Source organism: Alexandromys fortis, unplaced genomic scaffold, assembly GCF_014885135.2.
Source record: "Alexandromys fortis isolate MF-2015 unplaced genomic scaffold, M_Fortis_MF-2015_v1.1 scaffold_77, whole genome shotgun sequence".
Taxonomy (NCBI): domain Eukaryota; kingdom Metazoa; phylum Chordata; class Mammalia; order Rodentia; family Cricetidae; genus Alexandromys; species Alexandromys fortis.
This window is the reverse complement of record NW_026067967.1, coordinates 6,910,817-6,931,735: the sequence shown is the minus strand read 5'-3', so window position 1 is coordinate 6,931,735 and position 20,919 is coordinate 6,910,817.

Here is a 20,919-nt window from a genome sequence, read left to right as displayed (position 1 = left end):
ATCTCAGCACTCTGGTTGCAACTGGAGCAGGGAAGCTGGTGGTGCATACCGGTGATGCCGGCACGGCACTCCTGAGGCAGAGCCCGAATCATGGCTGTCGTGATGGTCTGGGGCAGCCAGGTTGGAGGTGAGCCTGCGATGCGTTAGACAAAATAAAAATCAAAAACGGGCCAGGGATGGAGGCTCTGGGGTGAGGATGGGGACACAGAGGGGGCGGCCTCGCCCTGTGACCTGAGACATCAGAACATTTTCTATATAGCCTCTTGCCTGCCTTAGACCAAAGCCTCACGGGTAGTGCTTCTGGCGCGGCATCTGGACCACAGCGCCACCTGGTGGCCACACACCCCAGGTCGGAGCCGGCAGGCAGAACAAGTCCGGGAATGCTGTTTCTGCTCCCCGCCATTCAGCAACACTCACAGGGTCCTACTCTTCCTCCAGAGATCCTGGCATCTAGGAAGAGGGCTTCAAAATATTCGCTCTCCAGTTTCATGCCAAGATTCTGTTTTGAATTCTTAGGATTCATCACAAACCAACTGTGTGACTTACCTGAGCCTGAAAAACAAGAATGAAAATACCTCTGTCCACAGAGGGAATCAAGTCACATTTGTGTAGGATCAAAAACTGTGCCGGTCACAAAATAAGGTGCCCCGGAAGTGCCGTTTCTTCTCTCCTTACCACACCGAGTACTTTTATCACCGCAGCTTCCTCTGTCGGGTACCACCATTCCCTCCTTGTCTGTCACTGCTCCTGAGGGGGACCACTGCACTCTGAGGGTCCAAGAGGAGAAACACCCAAAACCATTAGACTAAAGCTGTTTCTCTGTGGCAGATGAATGGGGGAGATCATACAGCTCTCAGTCGGCCCCATCGGACAATTGAGTTTAGACCCCAGAGCAGAAAAGGCCAAGGTCAAAGTTACAGACCTTTTCCCCCTGGCCCCTTTTCACAGATGTGAGACTGAAGGCTCTTAAGTGCAGACTCAGGAGCCGGGTTCTGTGTCACAGCAGGTGCCAGGGTTCTGTGCTGCAGGTGCCAGGGTTCTGTGCCTCAGCAGGAGCCAGGGTTCTGTGTCTCAGCAGGTGCTAGGGTTCTGTGTCTCAGCAGGTGACAGGGTTCGTGTCTCAGCAGGAGCCAGGGTTCTGTGTCTCAGCAGGTGCCAGGGTTCTGTGCCTCAGCAGGTGCCAGGTTCTGTGCCACAGCAGGTGCCAGGGTTCTGTGTCACAGGAGGGGCCAGGGTTCCGTGTCTCAACAGGTGCTAGGGTTCTGTGCTGCAGGAGCTAGGCTTCTGTGCCTCAGCAGGTGCCAGGGTTCCGTGCCTCAGCAGGTGCCAGGGTTCCGTGCCTCAGCAGGTGCCAGGGTTCCGTGCCTCAGCAGGTGCCAGGGTCCGTGTCTCAGCAGGTGCCAGGGTTCCGTGTCTCAGCAGGTGCCAGGGTTCCGTGTATCACAGAACTGCCTCCGCAATCTGGGACACAACGTGTAATGGGCACGTGGGTCTGTTGTTCAGAGTGTTTAAGAACTTCAAGATGGCAAGGAAAGAGCTGGAAAGCAAGCCCAGGACCCCCCTAAGGTCCCACCATCTGTGAGGCCACCTTCCTGGGCTCTAATCGCCTCATTAGTAGGAAAGCCAAGGGCGTGCCTCGTCCTGGGGAGCATGAGAGAATGGGAACTGGTTCAGAGACCCCGCTGGAACCTTCTGAATAGGAATTCCGCTCTCGGTGCGGCCACAACCCCCTGCCCTTCTTCCTCCATACTGCCATGTCCAAAACGTTCTCAGAAAGAATAGCAGAGGCAGAAACTCCCTTCCACAGGGCCGCTCATTTGGATAAGACCCAAGGATGTAAAAGGCAGAGGCTTTGATACTGTGTGAAGTACATCACACCTGGTTCTCTTCAAGGGTGGTGTCAAGGATGGTAGAGGTCATCAGAGGCCCATCAGGGTCGACATTCCTTCCTGGCTAACCTTCACTGTGTAGCTAGTGTTTATCCTATCAATAGTGACTCCGCCCATGGCCAGTATCCACACCGCTGCCCGGTGTCCCAGGTAGCAACTCATACCATGCTTTGTGCTCAGCATTCAGCATCTTTGCACAGGGCACCTTCAAGCGGTAGAAAAATGACCGTTCAGCTAAGCCATGCACCTCTGTTGGTTTTTCTTCTTGGTGTAAGTACTACTGGTTATATTTGTGGGGGTTATTGTGTGTGTCGAGCTTGGAGGGGGAATTCCTCCTGTGATTCCCAGCACTGTTTGTCATTTTAGGTCACATACTCATTAGGCAAAATGTTCCAAACTGGGAAGACAAGCATATGCCACGCTTCTTGGTGTGTGTGTGTGTGTGTGTGTGTGTGTACCACGTGTGTGGTGATTGTGTACATTGATACAGGAAGACTCAGAAGAGATACTGGTTGAAGACTTGAAGGATCAAGCTAAGGATGATTTTCTAATTAACTGATTCTTAGAAGCAGTTACTAGGCAGAGTGATGAACAGGGAGGCTTGACTCTCCTGCTGAGACGGAGGGTGGAAAGCCCCACTTAGGGCTTAAAAAAAAAAAGAGGAGGAAAGAAAACCTGGGTTCCCCAATGAAGCAAGGACAGTGACTCAGGGGACCTGGGTAGCCCCCCGGGATCCAGAAGCAGGTCACCTGGCCTCAAAGCCTGGCACTTCTGAGTCCTGGGGAAATTCGTCCACCCTGTCTTTTAGCCATAGTCTCTTGTCTGTAAAAGTGAGGGTGGCTCCTGCCAAGGAGGTCGTGTTGGCAAACTTTAGCATGCCGCCGCAGTACGGTTAGATGCTATATCCGTGAAATATTATCTTTTGAATCCCCCACACACACCTTGGCCAAATCTATAAGCCTTCTTTCTTCTGTTCCTCCTCCTCCTCTCTTTCCTCCTCCTCTTCCTCCTTCTTTGTGTTTTCTTGGGACTGTCAACGCCCAGGGGAGACAACACGGGAAGCAGCCCCAGACTTGGGGACTTCTCTGTTGGGTGCAGGAGTTCGAGCTGATGCACTAGACTTGAGAGAAGTGGGAAACCCTGTCCTTCTCCCTTTCGAAAGACTCCAAAGAGGTGTCTGCCCCTCTGTCAAAGTGTGTGGTCCCTAGAGATGCTTTACAAGGTGAAGACTGAAACATAGGAGGTGAGAGGGCCAGGCCCGCAGAGAAGACAGGGCCACGTCCCCGTATGGCCTCTCTCCTATCAGTGAGATATCCTCATCCAACCAGTGGTCCCAGGAAACCCCCGGTGACTGGGGTTCACAGCCGGGCCTTCACACTCATCTTGAATCTGGGCTGAGCCTATGGCTTTGATTAGGACAGTGTATTTTCATTTTGTTTCTTTTTTGCAAAAATTTAATTTATTTTCACGTGTGTGTGTTCACACACATCAGAGGACAGTTTGCAAGAGCTGGTTCTCTCCATCCATGTGGGTCCTGGGGATGGAGTTCAGGGCGTCAAGCGGCAACCAGCTTTCCCTACTGAGTTTTGTGTTGGCCCGTGTTTCATTACTTGATCTCGCCCATACTGGCCTGGAGTTTACCAGTCTGCTGCCTCAGCCTCCTGAGTGCTGAGGGTATAGGAATATGACACCTTGCCTGGCTCAGGGTGTCATATTCTTTAATACTTTAATACTTTAAATGCAGGACGATGTAGAAGCAGGTACATGTTAAACCTAAGCCTTTTCTTATTTACTTATTTATCTTTAACTTTTAATTTTGTGGGAATTGAAGCTTGAGCTTGGAACATGCAAATTTTCCACCACTGATACGGTTGTGTGTGTGTGTGTGTGTGTGTGTGTATTCTCAGCATAAGACCTAAATATTAAGAGGATCCGAATTCACTACCTTGGCAGCTCTGGACTGCCATTTGCAAGGTCTACTGAGGACATATAGAAAGGCCCCAAAACTACATGAAGAGAAAGAGAAACTTCGGTTTCTCTCCAAGCAAGTGGAAGGCCCCAGCTGAATTCATGCCAATGGCAGCAAAAGCCGAAGGGCCAACCAGGGGATCCCTGCCCCGCTGCAGAATCAAAAGCAGATAACGCGGCTGTTGTTCTAGGCTGACGCTGAATGAATTCAGCCCACGTCACAGCCCCCCCGGAGACCCCCAGCCTGCTGCCACATTCCTGCCTTCCTGTTGATGTAGCCGTGGGAAAGGGGGCGGTTGAAGATACAGAGAAAGTTCTAGGTGAAAAGGACATGCTCTTGGAACATTGCCATCATCAAGAGCCGTACCTGGATGATGGCTTAAAGTGTCTCAGGGGCCAGCTCAGCTGGAGGCTCACCTCTGCCTGCATACATCACAACCACCCTGCAAGCTCAGCCCTTCCCCACCCCTGCTCCAGACGGAGCACCTGTTACCTTCACCCCGCCCTGTCTGTCTCCTCTCCCTGCCAGGCTGACCAGAGTCCATTGTTCTGTTTGGCTGTCTTCACCCTGCCCAGAGATTTTCTCACACCCAGGGACTTTCTGAGGGACTCGTGGGGGCCGGACAGGACAAAGAGCGAGTGAGCACGGGGGGGGGGGGCGCTTGTCAGAACCCAGAGCCATTCCCAGAGTACCCTGGCAAAGTCAAAGCCTCTCTGCTTCCCACAGATAGGAGCAAAGTCATACTTAGCTCAAGCTCTGAATATCCTGTGGTCACTCAGTTTGTCTCACACTCCAGAATCATGAGGGTGACCTGTGCGGCTGGCGGAAGGGCTCTGCACTCGAGTATGTTCGGGGGTGGCGTCTACACAGACCTTTACTTCGCTGGCACGTTGTGAAGGAAGACAGCCCCATGAGGTCTGGGGTGCAGGGGTAGTGAGTGCTTCACTGTTTACAAGTTTCCAGCCAGATCAGTTCCTTCCTTTCCTGCTTCAGCCTCCTGGCCGCCTCTCCCAGCAGGATGGTGTTCCTCACACTTACTCTGTGGTTATTTGACCGGCTTCCTCCATATACTGAAGACAGCGGCTGTCAGTCCCTAAAGGGCCCTTAACACTCATGCCGCCTGGTACATAGGCAGGTGGTGGCATACAAATCTGGTGAATTAATAAACACATCAGTTGCTGGTGGTTAGGTGGGGGTCAAGAGAGGTTTTAGTGGCTTTCCCAAAGCTGAACTGCAAGCTTGGGGCAGAAACCAGTCTTTGCAGAACTGGGGAGATGACTCAGTGGTTGAGGGTGCTTCCTACTCTTGCAGAGGACTGGAGTTTGGTTTCCAGCACCCACGTCAGGTGCCTCACAACCATCTATAGCTTCAGGTCCAGGGAGTCCTCTCTCTTCTTCTGGACCTCATGGGCACCTGCATGTTTGTGCGCACGCACACACACACACACACACACACACACACACACACAAATAGAAATCTAAACAGTGAAAGCAAGAGGGACCAAAGGGATGGTCCAGTGGTCAGGAGCACCTGTTGCTCTCGCAGAGGACCAGGGATTCCCAGCACCTATATGGTGGTTCGCAGCCTCCCCTAACTCCATTTCCAGGCGGTTGTATAAGCAGGAACTCTGAAGATCTCTTATGCCGTATCCTGGCAGAGTTCATCAGGTGCTTTCTTTTGTGTCCTGCAGAATGTCTGGCAGTTTCCTCTGTGAAGCAGGAACCCTGAAGTACCATCCCATCTTTTGGAAAGTCCAGCAGTCACTTTTCTGTGTGTCCTGCATATCCAGTTCAAACAGCATACCATCAAGCAGTCCAGGCAAGGGCAGTTTCTTGCCCAAATGGCTAACAAACTCCATAAGGAGCCTCTTCGGTGCCCATCTTGCTCTTGAAGTAGATTGGTGCTGCCAGGAGCAGATGTGTCTCATTGTCATGAAAAGTCCTAAGTTCTTAAAACATTTTAAATGCCATATTCTGTTAGTATTTGAAAGGTTTGAAGAGTCCCTATCTATTTGAAATATATCTCTGTACATCTAGAAAACCTAACTAACATGACTACAAAGCTGGACTATTATAGATGACTATCTATTAACCTGTATTTCTTAATTATACAATACAACTTCAAATGAGCTGCTGAAACATGATACCTTAATCAAGAGCAGAAATATACATATAACAAAATTGACCTTAAATTTATATCAATAAACCAAGATCCATACCAATGCAAAGTATTCATTTCTAAAGCATTTCCCCCTTTAAATGTAAACAGACATTTATAAACAATTGTTTAGGGAATAGTTCTCTCCAAACTGCTTTCTGCTTTTTGTTGGGTGAAGTAACTTTGGGGGTTCGCAGAGACCTTTCAGGGGGTCTTGTTCCATCAAACTATATTAGCCAGTAAGAAATCTGCAGGTTTTATCCTCTGTGGAAACAAAAGCAGAACCTCTTTTCCAAAGCAAAATATCCTTAGACCCAAGTTTCGAAGTCAAGATTACATAGGTTTAGTGTAGCAGCCATATAATAAAATGTCTCTCTATTTAGCTCATTCACAGTCAAAAATGTAAAGAAAACACAATAATAAACATAATCCAGACTCTTTGTGTATATTCTATCTTTGTATGGTTTATTTTTTCTTTACTCCTTTAATCTATGACTCTCTGTCTCTTTAAAGGCTTTACTTCTTTTTATAACTCTCTATACTCTTTTTCTTCTCTGTCCCAAACCTATGTATATATTTTTTTTAACACACGGTGTCTCATTCAGGGGTCTTTTATGTCTGAATCTGTTCTATTGCATACCTGTAATCCTTTTCTGATCACGACCGCTTCTTAAAGTGCTAAGCAGCATGGCTAGGACTATTGTTTTGCCTTTTGGTTCCACCCAGTCCAACATGGCGGAGGTCTGTTCAGTGCCAGCTCTGCGAGCCAGGCTCACAGCCCCATTTCCAGACACACAGTGGTCTATGTTGCCAGTAAGCAAGTTGTAGCCCTCTGCTTACAAACCCCGTTCAAATGCTCAGCCTCCTAAAAGAGCCAGAGGAAGCCACTGTTTTGAAACCACACAGGTGTTTCAAATGCTGCTAATGCTGAATCGGGAAGACCTCTCTTAAAGGAGACACAGCACCCCCACTCACTGCCAGCAAACAGAGCCCATCCAAAAAAAAAATAGAGCTACTAAGAAGCTGCGCTTAACTGGTGTGTGTGTGTGTGTGTGTGTGTGTGTGTGTGTGTGTGTCTAGAATTCCTTATCAAGCTCTCTCAGGCTTTATTTATGTGGATGTAGTTGGCCCATGTTGGCCCTCCAATTTCTAGGTGGAGACTGCTCATTTGTTTCCTGGCCACCAGACCCAAAATAATCACACAGAAACTGTATTAATTACAACACTGCTTGGCCAATCACTTAAGCTATCTAGCTAGCCCTTATATCTTAAATTAACCCGTTTCTATTATTTTGTATTTTACCACGAGGTTCATGGCCTACAGGTAAGGTTACGGTTGGTAGCTCATGTCTTTCTCCTTCAGAGGCTACATGGCATCTCCCTGACTCTGCCTACTTTCTCCCAGCATTCAGTTTAGTTTTCCTGCCTAGCTCTATTCTGCCCTGCTATAGGACCAAAGCCACTTTATTCATTATCAAAACACATTCACAGCATACAGAGGGGAATCCCACATCACCAGACAAGTTGTAAAAACTGGAGGAAGCCTCTTCTTGGGGACAAGTTCTTCCTGTGTCTGGTATCAGGGCCCCTGCCTTTTCCTTTTCCCGGCATGAGACTCTTGGGGGAAATTCTAGTTTCTTAGAATCCATCCTTTCAGTCATCTGCTAGCTGGGAGGGGGTACAGGGTGGAATATCTTCGTTCCTGCTAAGATGGTAATCCCCCAGCTCCAGGCTGTCTGTAGCAGAGGCACAGGGAATGAATCCAGAGCAATTGCTGTCACCGGTCACCAGAAGGCCCCAGAAACCACCGTATTTTCCCAGGAGCCTCGCAGTTTAACTGCAGGATTACATAATCTTTAAACTTTCCCATGGGTGGGGATTGGGAGGGAGTGGGATGGGGTGGGAGCGGGGCGGGGTTTGGGTCTTAAAACAAACAGATCCAGAGGATTCTATTGGGTGGCTGAAGTCGGAGTTTGCACAGATCTTACACAACTTTTAGTGAGGAAGGCAGGGTAGGGACTGTCAGCTCCCACCCAAACTTCCCTCTTCTCTCCTTAGAGTGATTTCAGTGACGTGGCAAGAAGGAAGGAAGGAGGGAGGGAGGGAGGGAGGGAGGGAGGGAAGGAAGGAAGGAAGGAAGGAAGGAAGGAAGGAAGGAAGGAAGGAAGGGAAGGAAGGAAAGATGAAAGACGAGAGGAGATAGAGGACGCTAAGATGATGTAGCTGACAGTTGACCAGAAGCTCTCGTTTCAGCCTGCAGGAAGCCAACTCTTAACTCCAGGACAAAGGAGACAGACTTCTAAGAGCGACTCATGGCTTAAGGCAGAAGGGTGGGGGGATGCGGTGGGCTCGGTCCTCTGTGGGTTTGGATGCCTCCCCTACCGGCCTTCAAAGCCTTGCATTTAGTAGAGACCCCAGGCTAGTCTCAGGACACCCAGGGAGAGGCCGGTCTCGGCCCTGGCCCATGGCTCCCTGTCTCGTGAAGAAGCTGGACTTCAGTTCCCCTGGTCTGAGAGAGGGCGGGACTGGGAGCGGCCTGCTAAGCGGGTCATGGAGCGGATGCCCGGCAGGTGGCGCTGTGATCCCTACTCTGGTGGTAAATCCTGACCTCCATCCTGCTCTCCTCTCGGACTTGGTGGAAGCAAGATGTGAGGTGGAGGAGGCCACAGGTCCGGAGCAGAGGGCAAACTCAGAAGCACGGGGGCGCGTTTGATGAGCAGCTTACAGTTACCAGGGACTCCATTGTCTTCACATTATCCCCTGTATTGCCAGAACTTTCGCTCTCTGTCTCACAGAACTGGAAACATTAATCCAGCTTCCCCTAATACATAGTTGGTTTTTTTCTGTGTTTCCTGTGCCCAGACCCAGGGATGGGTCCTGGGGAGAGAGGAGTGACCAAAAGTACCCGATGTCCTAGAGGTTGGCATCCAATGGGGAAGGGCTACACCGTAGTCCCCTGGCTGGACATGTCAACAAGACCGCAATAAATGCTGCCAGAACGGTACAGAGGCCCATAAGGGATGCCCGTAGGACTGAATCGGGGCTCGGGGCTCTCACATCTGGGCTGAGGTCTGGATGGAAGCCAAGCCAACCCCGCAGGGACACTTCCTGGAGAAGGAAACTCAGATGCAGTGACCTCACCCTACACACGGAGCCATATCCCACCCTGACTCATTAGGGTTGGCCATTATTTTGTGGACAGTCAGCGGGGGTGCCAATACCAAATACCCTGCACCCCAGATGCAGGGAGAAACTGAGCAAGGACAATGCATGAAAAGTAACTCCAGTTAAAGGTGTCTTCCTTTCCCTTCCTCTCCCTTCCCCTGCTCCACTTCTTTCTCTGCGTGTCCTTGGTTGGCTTGGAACTCACTACGCATCCCAGCCTGGCCTTGAGCTCACAGAAATCCATCATCTGCCTCCCAAGGGCTAGGATAGGCCTGGCCCACCCTGTTTCTTTTGTTTAATGTTTTAGGTGAGCACAAAAAGCCGCGTGCTTCGCCGCAGCCTCCTCTACATCTGTGCCATTAGACTGTTCTCGGTTCCCCTCCCCCACTGCCCACCCTGGGCTTCTTCCTCCGCCCTCCAACTCGTTCCCTCCCTCCCCCAAGTTGGTCCCCCTTCTCCTTTCTTATGACACGTACCCCATTACCCCCTTTCTTATGACACGTACCCCATTACCCCCTTTCTTATGACACACACCCCATTACCCCCTTTCTTATGACAGGTACCCCATTACCCCCTTTCTTATGACAGGTACCCCATCACCCCCTTTCTTATGACACGTACCCCATTACCCCCTTTCTTATGACACGTACCCCATTACCCCCCGAACTTCCCATCACCCTCCAGAGTTCCTCCTCTTCTCTTGTGATCCTTTTCTAGTTTCATGACCCGTCCATACACATACACAGATACATGTATATAGACGCACACACACACACGCAGATTTAAATCTCTTTTCCATATATAAGAGGAAACCCGTGGTGTTGGCATGTCTCCTGCAGAGTAATTGCACATCCATGATAGCTTTTGATTTTCCCTAAAAGCCGTGTGAGGAAGTAGCATTGTTGGCTCTGCTAGCTCCATGTAGATGAGGTCAGCCATGGTCTGAAAGGGAACTTGGTGGTCTAGGGTTACACACCAGGAGAGACAGGAGAGCAGAAAGCACAGGTCTGGGCCCTGAACTTAGCCTTCTGAGAGCGGTGGGTGGAAAGACACCAGTAAGAAGGAAGGAGATGGGGTCTCGGAGGGATGCTGGGAGTCGGGGTTCTCCATCTGCAGCGTTCCCTTGCATTTCCAGGAGACACCCTGCACATGGAGGTGAGAGCAGGCAATTCCAGACCCAGATAGCAGGAGCACGGACTGGCACAGCTCTGCTGAAGAGCAGTTCCATAACTGGAACCCGTGGTCCCCAAATGACAATGGTATTGCCACTTCTAACAAGTTGTCCTCGGACCTCTACACGTGTGCATGGTACACACGTGCCTGCTGTCCTCTGACCTCCATACGTGTACATGGTACACACGTGCCTGCTGTCCCAGGCTATTCAATTACTGGGAAAGATGAGTTGGTTGATGTTGAGAGCCCAGGTGTTTGAAGCAGCCTGTGCAACTTAGTAAGATCCGTCTCTAAAAAAATCAAAAAAAAAAAAAGAAAAAAAAGAAAAAAAAAGAAAAGGAAAAGAAAAACAGCAAAACCTTCTTCTTATGAAACCATCACAGCTAGATTAAAAAAAATTTAGTGGCAAGAATATTTATTTCCATTATTTACAAAAACATTAGAAATTATCTAAATACCAGTAGCATAACTGTTTAAGTAACTTACAGAACAATAGAGATAGGATATTGCCTAACCATAACAATTAGCTTCCTATAGGCAAAACCAAACAACTCCCCTTGATCCAAACCTCACACCTTATATAAAAATACAACTCTTAGGGAAAAAAATGTGGAAAAAGCCTTTACAATCAAGGGTTGGGCAAAAATAGCCTTTTAGACTTCATATTGGAAGGGCAGCCCATCCTGGTTTCGTTTCTGTTGCTGTGATGAAGACGCTCTGACAAAAGGCAGCTTGAGGAGTCAGAAGTTATCACGGCTTGCTTGCGTGATATTAAGTGTTGCTTGCGTGTTACAGTTCATCATTGTGGGGACGTCAAGGCAGGGACTTCAGACCTCTAGTCCGTCACAGCCACAGTCAAGAGCAGAGAGAAATGAAGGCACAATACACTTGCCTGCTTGCTCAGACCCAACCTGGTTTCTCCATTCATACAGCTCAGGACCCCTTGCCTAGAGAATGGTGCTGCCCACGATGGGCAGGGTCTTCCCACATCAGTTAACTTAACTAAGATGATCCACATTGATATGCTCACAGACCAACACAATGTGGACAATCTTTAATTAAATCTCTCCTCCCAAGTGATAGGTTGTGTCAGGCTGACAATTAAACCTAACTGTCACGTGGACCATTTTAAACAAATGTAACTAGACCTTATCAAAACCATGTTAATTTGGATATGAAGTACCCGCCCCCCCCCCCCCCCCCCCCCCCCCCCCCCCCGTGTTCTGTGTTGAAGGTTCAGTTGCCATCTCGTGGTGCTGCGAGGAAGGGCAGATTCTTCAAAGGAATCTAGGTTACTAAGAGGGGGGGTGCACCCTTGAAGTGGGTACCAGGACCACAGCCCCTTTCTTTTTTCTTTTTGCTTTGTGATTGTTAAGGGTGAAGAGTTTTCTCTCGCTGGGATTGCTACCATGATATTCTGCCTCACAGCAGGCCCCAGAGACAGGGCCATGTCATGATGGGCTGAAGTCTCTGAGACTGTGAGCCAAGATGGAGGTGATGATGATCTAGGGGCTGGTCACACCATTCATGGAGATGCGATGAGCTGTACACTTAGCTGGGCTTTGCTTGTTTTTGTCGTTTGGAGGTGAGCGTAGCCTTTAATGTCTGAACCATCTCTTCAGCCCTTTGTGTTTTTGTTTGGTTATTGCTGTTGTTTGACATAAGGTCTGTATAGCCCAGGCCGTATGTAGCTCTGAATGACTTGAACCTTTTTTAAAGTTACATTTGTGTATGTGTGTGTGTGCGCGCGCGCACTCAAGCGCATATGTGTGGGGAGGTGAGAGAACAACTTTTGTGTTCTCTTTTGTCTCTTCTTCCACCAGGCGAGTCCCAGGAGTCAAGCTCAGGTCATCAAGGTTGGTGGCAGATGCTTTTAGCTGCTGAACTGCCTCACAAACCCTGACCTTGAACTTCTGATCCTCCTGCCTCCACCTCCTGAGTGCTGAGATTGATTACTTACACGTGTGTCCAACCAGGCTCAATATTTACATGTGCCTTCTTAATGACTCTTTTATGCTTCAATAAAAGGTGAGGTTTTTTTTTAACATTTATAATTCCATGTGTGTGGTGTGTGTGTGTGTGTGTGTGTGTGCGTGTGTGTCCCCTCATACACATGTGTCATGGCCCCATGTGGATAGGAGAGGAAAATTGGTGGGATTCCACTCTTTCCTTCCAGCACGTGGGTCCCAGGGATTGGACTTAGATCACGAGGCTTGGTAGCAAGCACTTTTTCTCATGAAGGCATCTCATCAGCCTCGGAGGGTGTTTTAAAGTGTTAGACCTGCAGAAAAGTATGTAAGGGTCTTAGAATGTTTGTACGTATTTTCATTGGAAATGAAAGCAGGCTACAAGACAGGCATGGGGACTAATGGATCTAATTCCAATGCTCAAGAGGTAGATATGAGATGATTTCTAATTCCAGAATAGTCTGGACTACACGCCCAGGACCTGTGTCTATTTCTGTGACATGGTGATCATGGCATGTTACACTGTGACCACGTCACGTTGCACCATGATCATAGCATGATACACCACTATCGTGGCATGTTATACCACAATCATGGCATGTTACACCATGACCACGGCACGTTACACCATGACCATGACGTGTTACACCATGACCATGACGTGTTACAGAAGGTCATGATGGAAAGAAGCCAGTGCGGAGGAGCTGGGGAGGAGGGGGAGAGAAGGAAGGAGAAGGTCCCGGTGGGAGTCCAGAGGCAACTTGGTGCAAGTCACTTCTCCTCTTGGGACCTCAGCTTCCTCCTTGGTAGGGTGACGAGTCTCTACCCTAAACCACTTCATAGCTGATGCAGGGATCAGGGGTGGGAAAGGACTCAGGAGAAAATGAGGCCCTTGACAAAAAGCAGAGAGCAAGACAGAGGCTACTGTTCCGTAAAATGATCACCCTTCCTTCCCTCAATTTCCCCTCCTTCTTCCCTTCCTCTCTTTCCCCTTCTTTCCTTCCTTCTTTTTTGGATAGAGGTCAGAGAGCTAAGTCAGCCAGGGCCTGGCTCTCAGGAGCACTCCTGACAGTGGCGATGAAGCTGGGAGTGGGGAGAAACGGAATCAACCCAGCCCGCACAGCACAAGGGCTGCCTGATGGAGGAAGTGGTTTCGGGATAGGATTTGAAGAAAGATTAAGAACGTAACACTGTCTCGAAAACAAAACAAAACAAACAAACAAAAAAAAAGAACGTACCTCTGGGCCAGGCGGTGGCGCATGCCTACGACCCCAGCAGTTGGGCAGCGAGGCAGGTGGATCTCTGAGTTCGAGGCCAGCCTGGTCTACAGAGTGAGTTCCAGGACAGCCAGGGCTACGCAGAGAAACCCTGTCTACAAACAAACAGACGAACAAAATGACAACAAAAAAGCATATGCCCCAGTGGGAAATTGACGTAGCAGACTTGTAAAGGCTTGGAATCTGAATGGACAGTCTCTCATAGCAATGACAGAGGGTCTGAACAAGTGTCCAAGAAGATGCTACACTCTGGGCGTTCAGCCACCGGGGAGATAGTCCTGTGGGCTCACAGATGATCCACTCCTCTGGATGCTCGTGCCCTGGCCCAGCTGGGACAAAAGCCAGAAATAAATTGCATCATGACCTCTGACTTAGAAGGGCTCACAGAACTTACTCCAGGCAGGATAAAGATGACTGGCAAAGGCTGAAAGTCCAGAAAAGGAAAGATTAAATTGAGGTAATCTGAGCTGGCACGGGACCACACAGTAGCTACTCAAGGTAAATCTGCTGAAACCAGGCATGGGGGGGGGGTGCATGCCTGTAACCCCAGCACTGAAGAAGTAGAGATGGGAAGACCAGGAGTTCAAGGCCCACCTGGGCCAACTGAGACCTTGTCTCACACCTCTGTCGCCAACAAACATAAAGACCCACTGGGTAGTTGAGTTTCCTAATCAAGATAGGAAACGATTTTGAGAATCTTTTGAATACACTGGGACTCGGTTCAAACAGTTTCAAACTAAAACAGAATTGGAAAGAAATTACTAGCTGGGTGGTGGTGGCGCACGCCTTTAATCCCAGCACTTGGGAGGCAGAGGCAGAGGCAGGCTGATCTCTGTGGGCTCGAGGCCAGCCTAGTCTATTGAGCGAGTTTCAGGACAGGCTCCAAGGGTACACAGAGAAACTCTGTCTTGAAAAACCAACAAATTACTGAGATCCATGCCTTGTCGTGGTTATCACTGCCCCAGATCAGTGGTGCTTGGTTCGGACAGGGTCCGTTGGGTAAGACGCACACTGGCTACTTGAGAGTCAGCCAAGTTCTTTCTTACCCAGTCTGCGGACCCAGAGCGCAGTCTCACACCGACCTAGGGAAGGTCTGTGCATTTATTCTGACCTTAATTGAAATTGGTGAAAAGCGCCAGCCCTCTTCCCGGTAGAAGCTTTATCAACAATGTTCTTCCTTTCCCGGAAGTCTGCCTACTTCGTGTTATCTGGTCTCAGTGTGGCGGCCTCTCTAGCTGCTGGCCCTGGGAACTGCCAGCCACCCCGCGGAGTTTGATTTGCTGGTGCTTCACTGTTTCGGGACCAACTCTTGTCTAGTCATCCTGATATTTGAGCTGACGTCTCTGCATCTCTGAGCCGTTGCCCTTCGTCCTGTTTCCTTCTGCTCCACAGCGCTGTGGCTTCAGCTCCCGGCCTGGGCCTCGCCTGAGAGATAAGGATTTAAATTGACTCACTGGCGCTGGGGAGATTGCTCAGTCAGTTCAGGGGCTTGCTGGCTAAGTATAAGAACCTGAGTTAGGGCCCCAGCACCGTGTAAAAAAAGCCAGGCTTGGCTCTGTGTGCCTGTAATCTCAGCAGTGCGAGCAGGACTAGGAGGAACCCTGGGACTTGCTGGCCAGCTAGTCTAGCTGGATCAGTGACTTCCAGGCAGGGCTAGCAAGAGACCCTGTCTCAAACAAACAAACAAACAAATAAAATAGAGTGATTGAGGGATACAATTGACATTGACCTCTGACTTACACACACACACACACACAACTTACTCATGAGTGCATGAGTCCTAGTCAGAGCCTGAGGTATCTGGGAAAGTGTGGAACTTAGGCTTATGTACAACTTCATTTCCATCCGAATGTCATTTTGCTAGGCTCTGAAGCACAGAGCTGGCAACCCCTCAGCCTCCTGGGTGGCATCTGAAGGGATTGGCCTAATCCCTTCATAGAGGCCCACCAGGAGACACTTATAGATGGAAATTTTTCAACATGAAGTCTGGGGGGGGGCGGTATTTGAATCCCTGCGCGCAGGAACCACACAGCTCAAAGTGCCAGCCCCGTCAGCTATGATTTATTAAAGACCATGTCCCTAGGAACAACCCGGAAGAAACGACCACAGAAATCTGGGGCCCTCGTTCGGGTCTTGACATGTCCCCGTGTGCAAACGCGGAAAGGGAGGATTTCCTCTTTGGTAGTCGCTTATCTCCCGACAACTTTCTGAGTAGAGGCAGTAAGTCAGCACAGCCTAACACTCCCAGGAAGAGAGGGTTTTTATTTCGGCTGCAGGGCAGCTGCCTGACGAACCCCAATTCCCTGAGAGGGGTTTGTTTGTGGTCTGCTGTCTGCAGGCTCCAGAGGAACAATAGTGTTCTGCCACCTTTCTCTACAGTGTCCCCTGGGGTGAGGCGCCCTGGCAGCTGAGTTAGTGCCATCTAGGTGCTTGCTGAAAAGCCCGAACTTCAGCCTAGGCTTACTGACTTAGAGTCCTGGGGTGAGGCCTGCAAATATGGGTTTTACTTCGGTTCCCAGAGGCTGTGAGTTAGGAGGATTGGGAACTTTTGCCCCTTGGTTCTCTCTCTCAGATAAAGGGAGAACTTAGCCTGGACATCCTAGCAAACATTTCAGGCAGTTTCTTTATGCTGTCTGAGGCCAGGGAGTGTGTGCGTGCGCGCATACGTGTGTGTGTGTGTGTGTGTGTGTGTGTGCGCGTGTGCGTGTGTGTGTGTGTGTGTGTGTGTGTGTTGGGAATCCAGTGACTAGATAGAATGGTAGACTTTTTTTTTTTTAATACCACAGACCAAAACGAAGGGTCAAAACACTTTTCTTTGGCCTAATCTGTGTTTGCATTACCAGGAGTACACGTGACCTACTTAATAAAAAGAGGAATTTTAACAAGGAGTCCACTGTATTCCATTGCCTTATACTGTGCTTGTTTATTTATCTGAGACAGAATCTCATGCAACCATGGTCATCATGGAACTAGATATATAGCCAAGGCTGACTTTGAACTCCTGACCCTTCTGCCTCCCTAGTGCTGGGGTTATAAGGGTGTGCCACCATGCCATATTATCCATCTTGAATTTCTCAGTCCCTTCAAATACTGTGACTTCCTAGTAGCCTGGTCTGACGTGTCAGTGAAGAAATTTCACAACTGATTCCAGAATCAGGCACCCAGAGCAGATGTCAGGAGATGCAGGGCCAGTCTGTTCTGCCACCCAGGCCTTGCCAGGCAGTCTCTGTAGGGTTCTGAGTATTTGGTTCCCCAGATGCAGACAGCAGTGAAACCAGACCCTGGCCTAGGTCAGGGAACGAGGTTCAGAGCCCAGCATGGCAGCTCTGCTGTCCCCTCCCCCAAGTGGTCCCAACATCTCAGTTCCAAGACACAGCCATTACCCCAAGTGGTGTTTGATTTGGGGTTTCCTTTGTCCATGGCTAGTCTGGCACAATTCTTCATGAACACAATCAACCCTCAGTAAATTAACCCCAGTGAGTCACCAAACAAGAATGCAAAGCTATAAGCAGTTCTGGGTATTTGCAGGGGACTTGGGTCACAATAACTTGGGGCTGTGACCCAGGGGCCCCACCTAACAGGGCAGGCATTTCCCGAAGCTCTGTACAAATGTCTCCCTCCCCGCTGCACATCTGGGAGCGTGAGGAGGTTCCCAGGACAAAGTTGATGGCGATGTTAGGGTGTCATCAGGAACCCCTTCTCCTATCTGTCGTGGAGAGATCTTCGCGGAGCCCCTGGGCTCACAAATGTTGGGGACTAAGCCAAGCACTAAGCTGCAGCCACCCCAGGCGCCTCCCATATCCTATCCCAGGGTAGGGGAAGGCCAAAATTTCAAGGGATATTGCTGAACCTAGCAAATACAACGAAGTTTGAAAATACCAGTTCATCATATGGATACTTTTTCACTATGTGATAATTAACTGTTTGAATAATTGTGTTTTGACCTCAGAAGGATGAAGCTAAGCAGACTCTGAGCAGAATAAGAACTGGCTGGACCCTGGTGTCTGGTGTGCCATCCCGTCTGCCTTCTCCCACTGCCCCGTGCAGAAGGGAAGGTGGATGGAAGAGACAAGGGGCTGGTGAAGCCTACGTTATAAACGTTTTCCCTTGGAGTGTGTGCGTGGTGTCTGTGTATGGTATGAGTGGGATGTGTGTGGTCTGTGTGTGTGATGTGTGTGTGGTGTGTGTGTGCGATGTATTGTGGTGTATGTGGTGTGTGCATGTGGTGTGTGTGTGTAATGTGTATGTGATGTATGTGTTGTGTGTGGTGTGTTTGTGTGATGTGTATGTGTGTGTGTGTGCGTGGTGTCTGTGTATGGTGTGTGTTGTATGTGTGTGGGGTGTGTGATGTGTGTGTGGTGCATGGGGGGGGTGTGTGGTATGTGTGGGGGGTGTGTGTGATGTGTGTGTGGTGCATGTGATGTGTGTGTGGTGTGTGTGTGTGTGATGTGTATGTGTGTGATGTATATGTGTGGTGTACACATGTATACATTGCAGGCACCCCGATACACTCTGTGTAGATCAGAGCACAGCCTGCCTAAACTGGTTCTTTCCTTCCACAATGTGGTTCTGTGAACAGACCTCAGATCAGCAGGCTTGGTACAGGGGCATTTATTCCCTAAACCTTCTCTTCAGCTCAAGGTCACTGCTGTAAACACACCTTGACACTGGGGTCTTCCAGACAGCTGTGCAATCGCTAGGGTTTGTCTTGTGAGGACCCCCATCCCCTCCCACCTCTCCTATCCTAGCACTCTGGCTTGTCTCTATTCTTTGCTGGATTCTGTGTCTCTTCCCTCAGCCCAACTCTTGTCCATCTCTTCTGATGGCTCCCTTGGCCTCAGGTTCCTACCCAGCTGTTGAATTTCTTTTGTTGTTAGTTGGTTTTTGAGACAGAGTTTACAGAGCTCAGGCTGCCTCAGATTTACTCAGCTAAGGGTGGCCATGAACTCCTAGTCGTCCCGCCAGCACCTCCAAGCACTGGGTTATAGGTGCCGACACCTCTTATCTGTACACTGGATTTCAAAATCCCCTTTCATGCTGCTTGATAAGAGTTTGGTGCAACAGCCTTAGGACGCCGGCTAAGAAACGCCTACCTTAGGATAAACGTTCAGGTCACGGCAGTCATCCTTCCCCAAGGTCCTGCTGCTGGGCAGAGCTCGCTCTCAGAACTGCTCAGAAGCAGGAAGCCTCCTGTGTTGTGCCGGCTCACCTCCCTGACCTTATCTTCCCATCCGTCTCTGTCTCCTCTCACCAAGGGGACCTTCAACATCTCAGAGGGCTCCCCCTTCCTCCCATGTTCCTTTCCTTGGCCTCACGAGGCCGTTGTGAGAAGAGGGGTTAGGAGGCCTGTGAAGAGCACACATTGCTCCTCCAGGGGACCTGAGTTTGATTCCTATCTTAATTTGCTTTCCGTTGCTATGGTAAATATGTAATTTGTGGTACCACAACTGCAAACAACTTGGAGGGGAAGGGCTTATTTCTTCTTACAGTCCTTCATGAAGGGTAATCAGGGCGGGGAGAGACCGTGGAGGAATGATGCTTGCCGGCTTGCTCCCTCCACTGCTTGCTCAGTTTGGTTTTTTATACACCCCTTTCTTTTTTTTTTAATTTTCTTTTTTTTTAATTATTTATTTATTTATTTATGATTTCTGGCTCTTCCCCCCCGCCGCCTCCCCTTTCCCTCCCCCTCCCCCAATCAAGTCCCCCTCCCGTGTCAGCCCAAAGAGCAATCAGGGTTCCCTGCCCTGTGGGAAGTCCGAAGACCACCCACCTCCATCCAGGTCTAGTAAGTATACCCCTTTCTTATACCTGCCCAGGGATAGCATTGCCCAGGTGGGCTGGACCCTTCCACATCAATCTTCAATCAAGAAAATGCCCCACAGGCTGGCCTGCAGGCCAGTCTGAAGCAGGTATTTTCTCAGTAGAGATTTCCTCTTCTGAGGTGACTCTAGCTTTGTGTCACAACAAAACTAACCAACCTGGCTCCCAGCACCCAAGTCCATTGACTGGAAGCTGCCCGTAACTTGATCTCCGTGGGACTTAAAGCCCTCTTTTGGACTTCAAGGGCACGTGTGCTAGCGTGTGTACACACATACATATACACATAATTTAAATATTTTTAATTATTTGCCCTCTCTGTACCTTGGTTCCTGATTAAAATGAAGATAGTACGGTATCTAAGTTGTAGATTTATTGTAGATACTAAGCTACTGTACATAAAATATGGAAAAAGTACCTGAAACGGTTGCCAGGGCCTGTGAATTATTACCCAGTTATGTCATTACTGACAACTGCATCTGTAATAAGGAACGGGAGAAAGATCTGGGTGTCTTCCGTGAAGATACCTGGCATAGGAGATAAAACACTATCTCTGGAGGGCTTGCCTGAACGGCCGGTATAACGTTGGCCCCTGAGAGTCTATCTTTCCAACCCAAGGTGAAGACAACAAGCCTTTGGAATTTGACTGCAACACTCTTAATGAAGGGGACCACCCATATGGTGTGTCAGTGTTTGGCATGGGCCCCAGAACCTATTCAAAGGCAAATAAGGTGGCTTCCTTTCTGACTTTTCCCCAGTGGGCTGTGAGCTTGCCGGGCACAGCGCCTTCACTGTGCCCCCATGTGCCCACACCCTTGACTCCAGCGGGGCCTGGTTAACAAATGGCAGGACTGTGGGGCAGTGGAAGCCGCCCTTGCTGTTTTCCACATCACTGCCCCCTCCCGTGTTCCTTCTGCCGGAAGCCTCCTCGAGAGCATAGTCGTCTGTCACGGCAGCCCTGTTGATTGCCTGCTGTCTCTGCTCAGGAAGGGCTTGTCCTCTGGCTGTGTGCAACATCGTAGGAGGCCCTGTCACAACTCAGATAATGCCCCTGCCTGTTCAGATGCCTCTCTGCACCTCAGTGGCTGGCCCTGCCACCCCTGCTCCTCGGAATGACGTTTCCTCACGGTCTGGGCCAGGTCTTCCCTCTGCCCCCTTTGTAACCTTCTGCTCCACACACAGTGACTCCTTGGACTTGGACATGTCTGTGCCCTTGCCCACAGTGTTTTCTTGCCAGGATGGCCTTCCCGGTGCACCCTAAGACTCCAAGGTCCTTTCCCACATTCTCACAGCACTGCACTGCAACAGGTCTCAGCCGTGAGACATCTGTGCTGTGTTTGTCTTCACTTGTCAATCAAGTGGGCACTCAAAGAACACAAAGGATCAAGCAGTCAGGAACCTGCTTTTACTTCCCCAGGCCTCCTGCACCTCCTTTCCTCCCTTCCCTCCCTCCCTTCTCCCTCCCTCCCTCCCTCCCTCCCTCCCTCCCTCCCTCCCTCCATTTT